This window comes from Tenrec ecaudatus, chromosome 10 (assembly GCF_050624435.1).
Source record: "Tenrec ecaudatus isolate mTenEca1 chromosome 10, mTenEca1.hap1, whole genome shotgun sequence".
Taxonomy (NCBI): domain Eukaryota; kingdom Metazoa; phylum Chordata; class Mammalia; order Afrosoricida; family Tenrecidae; genus Tenrec; species Tenrec ecaudatus.
Window position 1 is genome coordinate 48,638,578 of NC_134539.1, and position 10,821 is coordinate 48,649,398.

Consider the following 10,821-nt stretch of genomic DNA (forward strand, 5'->3'; position numbering starts at 1 on the left):
CCACAATGTGTCCTTGATCCTGGTGGCGTTGGAGTTACTTGTTGGGTTGCTGACAATAAGGTCAGCAGTTCGAAACCACCAGCTGCTCCACGGGATGGAAGATGAGGCTTTCAACTCTCCTAAAGAGTGACAGTCCTGGAAGCCCACAGGGGCAGTTCTACCCTGTCCTCTAGGGTCGCTGTGAGTTGAAATCAACTCGATTCAGTGAGTGTGGGTTTTGTGTTCTTGGTCATGAAATCATTGGACCCTGATTTTCACAATCAAACTGCCTTTCCCTCTGATGTGTGAACCAAATGGTATTGACAGAACCAAACCACTCTGTGGTGACCAGTTGGCACCTTTTATCCAGACCTTCGCCCGAATCCACAGCTTTGCGCCCCTCACATTCTGAATAAAATCTAAAGAAGTGGAGAACCCCGCCTGTGATTTGTGAGCAAGATGGCAGCCATTTTCATTGGAATCCGCCACGCTTCTGTACCTCAAGTTGGTGTGCTTAAACCGTTTCCAAAAGGTACACATAAAAGTTTGGAATGTGGGTTCATCTGGAATGCGGATATCATGATAACAAGTTATAGAACTCTTTTTATGTACTTGTTATATTTTATAAGGATTTTTTGTAGCCTGCTATGTAGTTTAAGAATTACGTTAATACTAACAAGTACAAGAAGAAGGAAATGCTCTAAAATGGACTGTGGTGAATTCTATGATATGTGAATTATATGTCAATAATACTGTTACAATTGTTTTAAAATTATGATATACCATTGTTTGTAATAAGGGATTGATGTTATTAGAGAAAGTAATATAAACGTTGCTTGGGAACTGAAATGTATTGAGCGCTCACTAAACAGTTTGGTTCTGACGGACACTCTGTTGACTCACCTCATAATAAAACTCTTCTCCTGTTTCACTTGCAGTAGCTATTAATTAGGGTCATTGCTCTAGAGCATTGATTCTCAATCTTCCTAATGCCGTCGCCATTTAATATAGTTCTCATGTTGTGGTGACCCCCCCAACCATAAAATTATTTTCATTGCTACTTCATCACTGTTGTTTTGTTACTGTTTTGAATGGTGGGTGACCCCTGTGAAAGGACCATTTGACTCCCAAAGGGGTCACGACCCACAGGTTGAGAACCACTACTCTAGAGTATGGCCCCAATACTTGGAATTACACCATCACTTCTCCCCTATCATCTCAAGAGACAGACAAAGGATTCTATCACAACCCAACTCCATGGACACAAGACACCCTGTCCTCTTTTTATTTGGCCCTAATGGTACAATGATGGCTCTCGCCCCAAGATGTAGGGTTCCTGGTGGCCTAGTGGGTTGCAGGTTGAGCTGCTAACAAGGGCAGCAACCTGAGACCACCAGTTGCTCTGCAGGAGAAAGTTGAGGTACTCCCCCAAAGATCTAGTTTCAGAAAGCCACAGGGGCTGTCCTGCTCTGCCCTATAGGATGGCTGTAAGTTGGAACTGACACCTAGCAGTGAGCTTTTTTGTTGTTGAGTGCTGATGCTGTCGGTGAGGACTGCTGGGATGCTAACCACAATGCCAGAGGTTCAAACCTACTGAACTCTCTGAGGGAGAAAGATGAGGCTGTCTGCTCCCCTAAAGATTTACAGTCTCTAAATCCAGTGTTCCGGGATGCGAATGCAGCATGCCGTCATGAAGAGGGGAGCCAGTGAAGGGGCCTGAGGGCTCGGCCCCCATACTAACTACGTGGACAACTGCCCCTTCCCCCAAAAGAATTTACTTTAGAGGACAGCACTGAAGCTGCAGCTAGGGGAGAGGGACATGTCTGATCAGAGCACACGGGAGCAAATGAAGAGGGAGGAAGAGAGAGTGGAGCACATCTTGGCCCACCAAGCCTGGAGGACAATATCCCCACTCTGAACAGCCAATGCACAGAGTGGACCATATGGCTAATCCCACTATGAGACATGCCATCCCTCCCTGGCCCAGGGACAGGGACAAAACTAAGGGGGACAAAACTGGAGACTCAGTGTTGGAATTGGCCTGGTCTGACCCCGGGACACCAAGGCAAAACACTAAAGGTGTGCGGCAGAGCAACCATGGGAGCTCCCGAGGAAGTACAAAGGATGACTCTGGGGCCGGAGCGTGGCACCTAATTGGGCTTGACTGGAGGACACACCTAGAGGTCAAAAATCAGACCTCAATCTATTTACAGTTTTTTCTTCCTTTTTTTAACTTTTTCTGTTTTTTTTTAATTAAAAAAAAAAGATTTTTTTTCTGGGTCAAAAAAAAAGATTTACAGTCTCAGAAACCCTATGTAGGTCCACTTTGAGTTAGAATTGGCTCAATGGCAGTGAGTTTGGGTTTGAGTGGCGATATCTATTTACAACATGTTCCTTCCCTTTGGGGAGACAGAGGGTTATGGTTTCCTGTGTTCGCTAACTGAATCATTGTGAGGTAACCAAAGTAGCAAGCATGCACAATTGATGGCAGACAGCCAAATGTGAGATGTTTGACAAGCGTTGACCGTGCCTGGCAATTCTCCTTCTACTCTGCATCTTGACGCATACCCCACCTCTGTTCAAGGTGAACAGTGGGCTCAGTTACAGGACTCCGCTTCCCCAGCTCCTGTGGGACCTAGGGGCCAGGTTTGTGACATGGTTCTGGCCAATAGGATGTTGACAGAAATTGAAAGAACCATTTCATAATCCTGTCCCCTAGTCCATGAGAGCTTTTTACATGACAAAAAAATGCTGTTTGTGTTTTATTTCCCTCCCCCCCCCTTTCTGGTTTATCACACAACTGAATGCAGTCCCTTCTCTTACATAAATGGCCTAGGATCACCCTGTGCTTCCATGCTCCCTTGGTGAGAATTTATCAAGTTCACGTTTCTTCCAGATGAAACCGAGACGTCTTGGGAATTGGTCGAGCAGCCTCCTTTGCCTATGGAGTGAGGTTCTTAGTTAGGACATGGAGAGTAGCTTTCAGGGAAATCACTGCCAAGTCCACGGCACTGGGAAGATTCAGTGGGATACAGGCAGTGGTGAGGTTTAGCCGGTTGGCACCGATTTGGAAGAACCAATCAATACCTAATTTTGTATTGGTTTAGGTAAACTGGTTGTTAAAACGGCACTTTTAATCAGGATGCTCTCTACAGTGGGCAGGTGGGCAGCCTCCCAATGTGGAGATCACAAATTTACATTCCTTACTCTTTTTCAATGTCCGTCTGTGCAACGGCGCATTCTGAGCACCCACAGTAATGGTCACTCTGTCCATAGGTATGAAAAATTAGATGGAACTGTGCTTATAACTTATTTACTCCATTTGTAAACTCATTATACTTTTGATAAAGCATGCACTCTTATTCCATGGCATCTTCCTTCAGTAGACAAACATTGGATGTAAAGAGAAACAGTGTCGAACAACCAAAAGGCGACACGCCGTCATGCCGCTCAGCGTGGTGGGAAGCCGCAAGTGCCCGTGAGATGTTATGAGTGAGTTATGCAATGCCAAAATGCTCAAAGAGCTAAAAGTACTGTCAGAACAATCGCTGTACATTCAGCAGAAGCAGAGAGGGTTTTCAAAGATGAACAAAATGTGCTCAAAGTAGAGAAGTTGCTTGTTTCAATATATCAAACACACGACTATTGTCTGTCTAGTTGGCACCCATCTCAGGGAAAGGGCCCCACTTCTCCAGTGAAAAGATGGGGATGGAGAAATGCCACAGCTGGTGACGCTCGGATAAAAGCGAAGAATCTTGCAAGTGAGGACGCCCATCAAGACGCAATAGGAAACTATCATAAATAACAAGTTTTATTGTTTTGGGTCAGATATTATTTAATATTTTCTCACTAATATTTTAAGATTATTTCTTATAAGACATCGAATTTTGTGTGCCTCTTTTAATGTTCTTATTTCAGCATTAACTGTATGAAATAATAAACTACCTTCTGGTATATCATTTTTTAAATGAGGCAGGATCTTCAGGAAGGCCCGAAGCATGCAGCTGTACCCAAAAAGGCGCAGGTGGGACTCCCCCGCCCACGCCCTGGGACAAAGGGGTGGCATCTGCCGCTGTCACGAGTACAGCCTGGGAACCCCTCTGGGGCAGCTCCAGTTGGAATCAAGGGAACAGCAATGGACTTGGTTCTTTATTCTCATAAAACACACACACATCAAATATACACCTATTAAGCAACTATTATAAATAGGCATTCATATACATCAGGGCATCAAAGATGATAAAGACATTCTCTGCCAGTGAAGGGCTAATAGACTTGCAGAAGGGAAAAGACTTTGCAAAGGAAACAAGAATTCCAGAAATAAAATGCCAAGAACCTAGTATGTCACAGCAGATGCCTGCTCACTGCCAGTCAGTGGAGGCATGGATAAAATGTGGCCAGGCCAAGTTAAACAGGCTCTTACCCCCAGGCACGGTGACTCAGGCTGAATGACTGTGCTCAGCCAAGTCATGATGACAAGGCTGTTTTATAATCACACCAAGTTGAACGCAGCAAAAAAGATTTTCCTTTGCTTTACTCGGAAACAGAACCATATTCATCTGATCCTCCGAACTCGGATTTCACATGAGTAACAAAAGAATGCAGCTTGTGAAATAATTCCAACAAAACCTGGATGTACAGGACAACATGCAATAAAATCATCCTTGTGCAAATCCTTCCAGATACTTTTCCATGGCAATTGCGGAAATGAGACATTGTAGGGCCACCTTGGACCTCCTCCAGCTCCCAAGGCTGACTGCCACAGGCAGAGATCAGACAGAGCTCCACCCGCCATCTCCTTTTACCTTCTTCTGAGACCAACTCTCTTGCCCACGCACTCTACTTCTGTGGTTGGGTTCTATAATTCATTGCAATGGCCACACAGAACTCACACACGATGTGGTTTATTAGGGGAGTTAATAGGTTACAATTCAGGTGAGATATGCCCAGGATACAGTTGTCCAATTAGGACATTTTCTTCTCTGCTGCATTTGCAAGAAGGCCTATCTCTGGACCTCATCTACGTGACCTGGCTTCTGCCATCCTCGGGCAATGTGACAAAGGTCTTTTAGGGCTGCTGATGAATGCCCAAAGGGCCTGCTACTCTGTTGCAAGTCTCAACCAGATGGCACACATCTCCAGCTCTGTGGGTCACCAAAACCCAGCTCCCCCAATTAAGTGCCCAGAGACACCCCATGCCATAAGCCGGTCTCCTACCCCAAAGCACCCACCCAGCTTTACTTACTCTGTGGATTGGAAACCCACCACTCTGTCTCATGCTCTAAGCCCTTGTTCTGCTGTTGCTACTGCTCCTTTGAGACGTGCTCCATTCCTAGCTCTTCTCTTTCTCTGGTACTGAGATTTCCCCTTCCTGCTTCTGAGACGACTCATTTTTATATCCAGCCCAATGGCAACCACAATGAACCCTGTTCACAATCACTTCCAGTTGAATTCCTTACCTTCTTACCAAGACCATAAGGAAAACTGAAGTTGTTTGATGGGAGTAACAAAAGCTACAGTGATAAGAGCCAAGTTGAGTAACTCCCTGCAATGCTGCAATACACTTAACATTTTGACAGATTGTGCCCCCCGCCCCCCATTTCCTTTACAAAGTCCGTGTCACTAGTCTGCTGAGGCATTGCTTGGGAAACATCATCAGGCTGAATAGTCCCTGAGCCGGTGTAGGACCCTTATATTTGTGGGATGAATGATCTTGCCTTTTCTCAGGACATATATGAGACACAATCCCCAATGCAAGTCTTATATTTAGTATTTCTGGTCTCTACATAATCCTGGGAAGCGTCTATTATTGTTATCTTCCTCAGGTCCTCAGGAGCTGAAGATCTGAGAGGTCAAGGGATTTAGATAAGATCCCTTAGCTCATCTGTAACATGCTGGAGAGTATAATCTGACGCTTCCTGCTCCAAAGGCCTGTCCTTGTCATTGTTCCATCCCACAGCTCTCTATGAAGAGCTGTGGTGGTGCTGTAAGGGAAAGTGATCGCTAACCTCCAGGGCAGTGGTTCCAATCTATCCCCTACTCTGTGGGAGAAAGATAAAGCTGTCTGCTGTCATAAAGAGTCACGGTCATGGAAACCCTAAAGGGAGGGTTGTGTTTGCTGCTGTTGTTTACAACCTAGTACACAGGTCTGGTCAGGTGGATCCCTCTTGTATAGAAAAACAAGTCAGGAAAGGGCACACTTATGGGATGCTTATTGACCACTATGAGGAACATTATTTCTAACACACAAATATGTTGTGCTTCTTAGAATGTCACTCTCTCTTCCTGCCTTCCCTCTAAGTCTTCCCTATCACTTTGCTAAGGTCTGATAACACACATTTGGAAGAACTGTTTCTGTCTCATGATGGCTGGGGCCTGGGCAGATGAATCTGAAATCTTGTCTTTGTACCGGTAAGTAAGAAAGTGCCCAAGATATGATCGGGGCAAAAAAGGATGGGGCCAATTCAACAGACACAGAAATCACCTTAAAGAAGCTTCCATTGACCAAATCGAAGATGATATGACCGGCCAAACAAATAATACAATGCACATATTATCACCATAGACAATTAAAAAAATAATACATAAAAATGGATTAAGACATTTCAACCCACAAAATAAGTATTTGCTAGTTTCTGAGGTTATTGATAGCAGAATAAATAAAGAGAAGGGGTGTATTTTCCTTACAGTAGGATGACAATGAATAAATGTAGGCACAATGATGGACTTAGAACGCTAGCATTTTGCAGCCACCTAATTAATCCATGAGTCAGGCAAGACCGTTAATGGAAGATGAAATCAGTCAGTGAACGTTCAATGGGGAACGAGATATTTGCAGCTTTTGTTTATTTATTTATTTTAATTTTATTAGGGGCTAATACAACTCTTATCACAGCCATACATACATCAACTGTGTAAAGCACATCTGTACATTCTTTACCCTCATCATTTTGAAAGCATTTGCTCTCCACTTAAGCCCTTTGCATCAGGTCCCCCTCCCCCCCCGTTCCCCCCTCCCTCATGAGCCCTTGATAATTTATAAATTATTATTTTGTCATATCTTGCCCTGTCCGATGTCTCTCTTCACCTCCTTTTCTGTGTCCGTCCCCCAGGGAGGAGGTCACATGAAGATCCTTATAATCGGTTCCCTCTTTCCAACCCACTCACCCTCTACCCTCCCAGTATCACCCCTCACACCCTTGGTCCTTAAGGTATCATTCACCCTGAATTCCCTGTGCCTCCAGCTCCTATCTGCACCAATGTACATCCTCTGCTCTATCCAGACTTGCAAGGTAGAATTTGGATCATGATAGTTGGCGGGGAGGAAGCATTTAGGAACTGGAGGAAAGCTGTATTCTTCATCGGTGCTACATCGCACCCTGACTGACTCATCTCCTCCCCTAGATCCCTCTGCAAGGGGATCTCCAGTGACCGACAAATGGGCTTTGGGTCTCCACTCTGCACTTCCCCCTTCATTCACTATGGTAAAATTTTTTTTTTCTGGTGATGCCTTATACCTGATCCCTTCGACACCTTATGATCGCACAGGCTGGTGTGCTTCTTCCATGTGGGCTTTGTTGCTTCTGAACTAGATGGCCACTTGTTTACCTTCAAGTCTTTAAGACCCCCAGACACTATCTCTTTTGATAGCCGGGCACCATCAGTTTTCTTCACCACATTTGCTTATGCACCTTCATTTGGCCTTCAGAACCTGTCTCCACCCAGTTCTGTACAAATTGGGCCGCTTGGTTTCAGTGGAGATCTGGTGTTGATTGTCTCTTGTTACATTCCCTGAGAAGCCAAATCCTCTTGGCCATTATCTAACCCCCTAAACAATAGTCAAGTGGTAGAGCCATGGGATTTGCAGAGAATTTGGATTTCTAGACCTTCCCCAACAGCTCAAGTAATGCTCATCTTCAAAATCCCAGCATGCTGAGCACCATCCCTCGGGTATCTTTCTCCAGAACACTCCATTTCATAGTAACTACTGTTTTCACCGCTTTTGCTTCCTGAAGTTATCTAGTAATGCTGACACCTGATAGCTCTTCTGTAGGAGAAATCTAGGACCAAGAAGGATATCTGCGAAACATTCTGGAGACCAAACACTTTGAGAAGAAATAGGATGACGGACCCTAATGACGTGTTTACCACCATGATCTCACTCACTGTCATTGAGTCGATTCTGACTCATAGCAACCCTATAGGACAGAGTAGAGCTGCCCCTGTGGGTTTCTGAGACTGTAATCTTCATAGGAGTAGAAAGCCCCTGTCCTCTTTCTCCCTCAGAGGGGAGGGCAGTTTTGAACTGCTGTCCTTGCTTTTAGCAGCCCACTAAGTAACCACTACATGACCAGGACTTCTTCCTCACCAGACTCTACATATTCTACATGCATGCTTGGACCAGGGAGACTGTTGCCTGGGCTGTGTCAAAGAGATAGAAGTCATCAGTCCACGACCTTCTGGGCTCTAGGGTATCTACCCTGTCATGTGCCATGCTTGGGCACACCAGGCTCACTCAAGTTCCGATCTATAGGTAAAGTTTCAGGATGGACAACGAGAGGGGTGGCTCTCACCTCAATAGCAAGGCAAGTCTCGTGGGAGAGGAGAGGCTGTGGAAGAGATCACCCTCCAGTGCATACAAATCTTCCTCCTTAAAGTGTGGCTTCTGGGCCAATAGCAGCACCATCTTGTTAGAAATACGGGATCTTCAAGGCCCATTTCAGTCAGTCCTGTGCATTCAGAATCTCCACTTCAAACAAGTATTTCCAAGGGACTCCCATGAACGTTTTTCCGTGGAAGGAGTGTTGCCTGAAAGCTTCCTAAGTGGAGGACTTAGGGAAAGATTGGCTCCATCTTGCGAGCCTGTATATGTGTGTACGCGGGCAACATGTGGTGGAGCTGAGTCCCCTAAGACCTCCCTTATCATACACCATGGGCTTCGTGGGGCTATTCCTCATCATCCCAGTCAGTAGCAGCCAGCTTCAATCCCTCCCTGGCACGCTGGAACCACTCAGTCGATGTTGGGCTGGCTCCCTGCTTTCTGTCTCCCTCTATTTAGCAAGTTGTCACCATGCTCGCCCCCAACCCTCGGGCCTAATTATGTACTCCGCACAAGTCCGCCCTTGCATTTTGCTCAGCTCTAGGGTCAATCTCATTCTGCCTGTGCCCCTTAGACCAGGTCCTGGTGTCCAGCTTAGCCTACCCTTATTCCTGCTGGGGTGAGAGTGAAGTTTGACAGGAAGCAGTCATTCCCTGCCAGAGTATTTGACACATGGCACTCATTTCCCTGTAAGCACACTATAGGCCCAGCTATATGCCTTTGCCAAGAAGAAGGAGGAGGAGGGAGAGGAGGAGGAGGAGGAGGAGGAGGAGAAGAAGAAGAAGAAGAAGAGTCAGCAAGGAAGTGATGTGTATAGACTTCTAGAAATATTAGAAGACGTCCGGCTTGGTTACCACAGAGCATTTCCTAGGCCGTATTCTTGACAGCAACAAATCGCCATTTTTCCTCCCATGGATCTGCTGGTGGGTTCAAAATGCCAGCCTTTCAGTTAGCCACCAAGCCGACTCCCTTTCTCTCTCTCTCTCTCTCTCTCTCTCTCTCTCTCTCTCTCTCTCTCTCTCTCTCTCTCTCTCTCTCTCTTTCTCTTTATCAGTCATCTTGGCATAACACCAACCCTGAGTGGAGCCAGCTTCTGCCTCTCCCATGCCTCCCCATGCTTCCTGGAGCTGGAAGGACTGGTTGGACTTCGTGACAAGCCAGACAAACAAACGCACACAATGCTGCCCAGCAAGCCCAGCACTGCCTCCGTCAGTGCGCTTTCTCACGCAGCCCGATGGGGGTTTACCACTTCAGGTTCTGTCCTCAGCCCGCACGGCTCTGGAGATTGCTTTCCCTTCTGCTTTGTGCAGGAGATAGAAGCCGTTAGAGCACCAACCACTATCCTATCCAAGCCTCGGAGCTGAATCACAGCTCAGAGCGTACATGACTTATTTCCACAGCACCTTCAGGCAGGCTGCTTGCAATTTTTTAAACAGCTTCTTTGAGATATAATTCACATGTGATGTAATTCATCTATTCAAAGTGTATGCCTGAATGGTTTTCAGCATATTACTAACGTCGTGTGGCCATTACCACAGTGGGTTTTAGAACATTGTGACAAACAGAAACCCCCTATGCCAGAGCCGTCACTCCACCGCCACCAGGACTGTGGCGTCCCTGACACTGCTGTTGGGTCACCCCTGACTCTTGTCCGGGCAAGCTCGTTTCTGACTGTATCCATTTGCCTCTTGTTGATATTTCAGATAAATCCATTCACATCATATGTGGCTCCGTTTACTTGTCATGTTTTCCAGATTCATCCATATTGAGTTATGTGTCGGTCTTTTGTTCCTCTTTATGATCAAATATCATTCCACTCTATGCAGTGGTCTTGGTGCCGCAGTGGTTAAGCGCTTGGCTGCTCACCCAAAGGTCAGCTGTAAAACCCACTAGCCCGCTCCGTGGGAGAGAGAGGTGGCAGCTGACTCTCATAAAGATGTACAACCTTGGAAACCCTGGCAAGCAAGGGTTACCTTAGAACAGCAGTTCTCGACCTGTGGTTCGCGACCCCTTTGGGGATCAAACAACACTTTCACAGGGGTCCCCTGATTCATAACAGTAGCAAAATGAGAGTGATGAAGTAGCAACAAAAAAATGTTATGGTTGGGGGTCTCCACCACATGAGGAACTGTGTGAAAGGGTCGCGGCGTGAGGAAGGTTGAGAACCACTGCCTTAGGGGTTACTATGGGTCAGAATGAACCAGACAGCAAGGGTTGTGTGTGTGTGCTTCCAAGTATTAGTC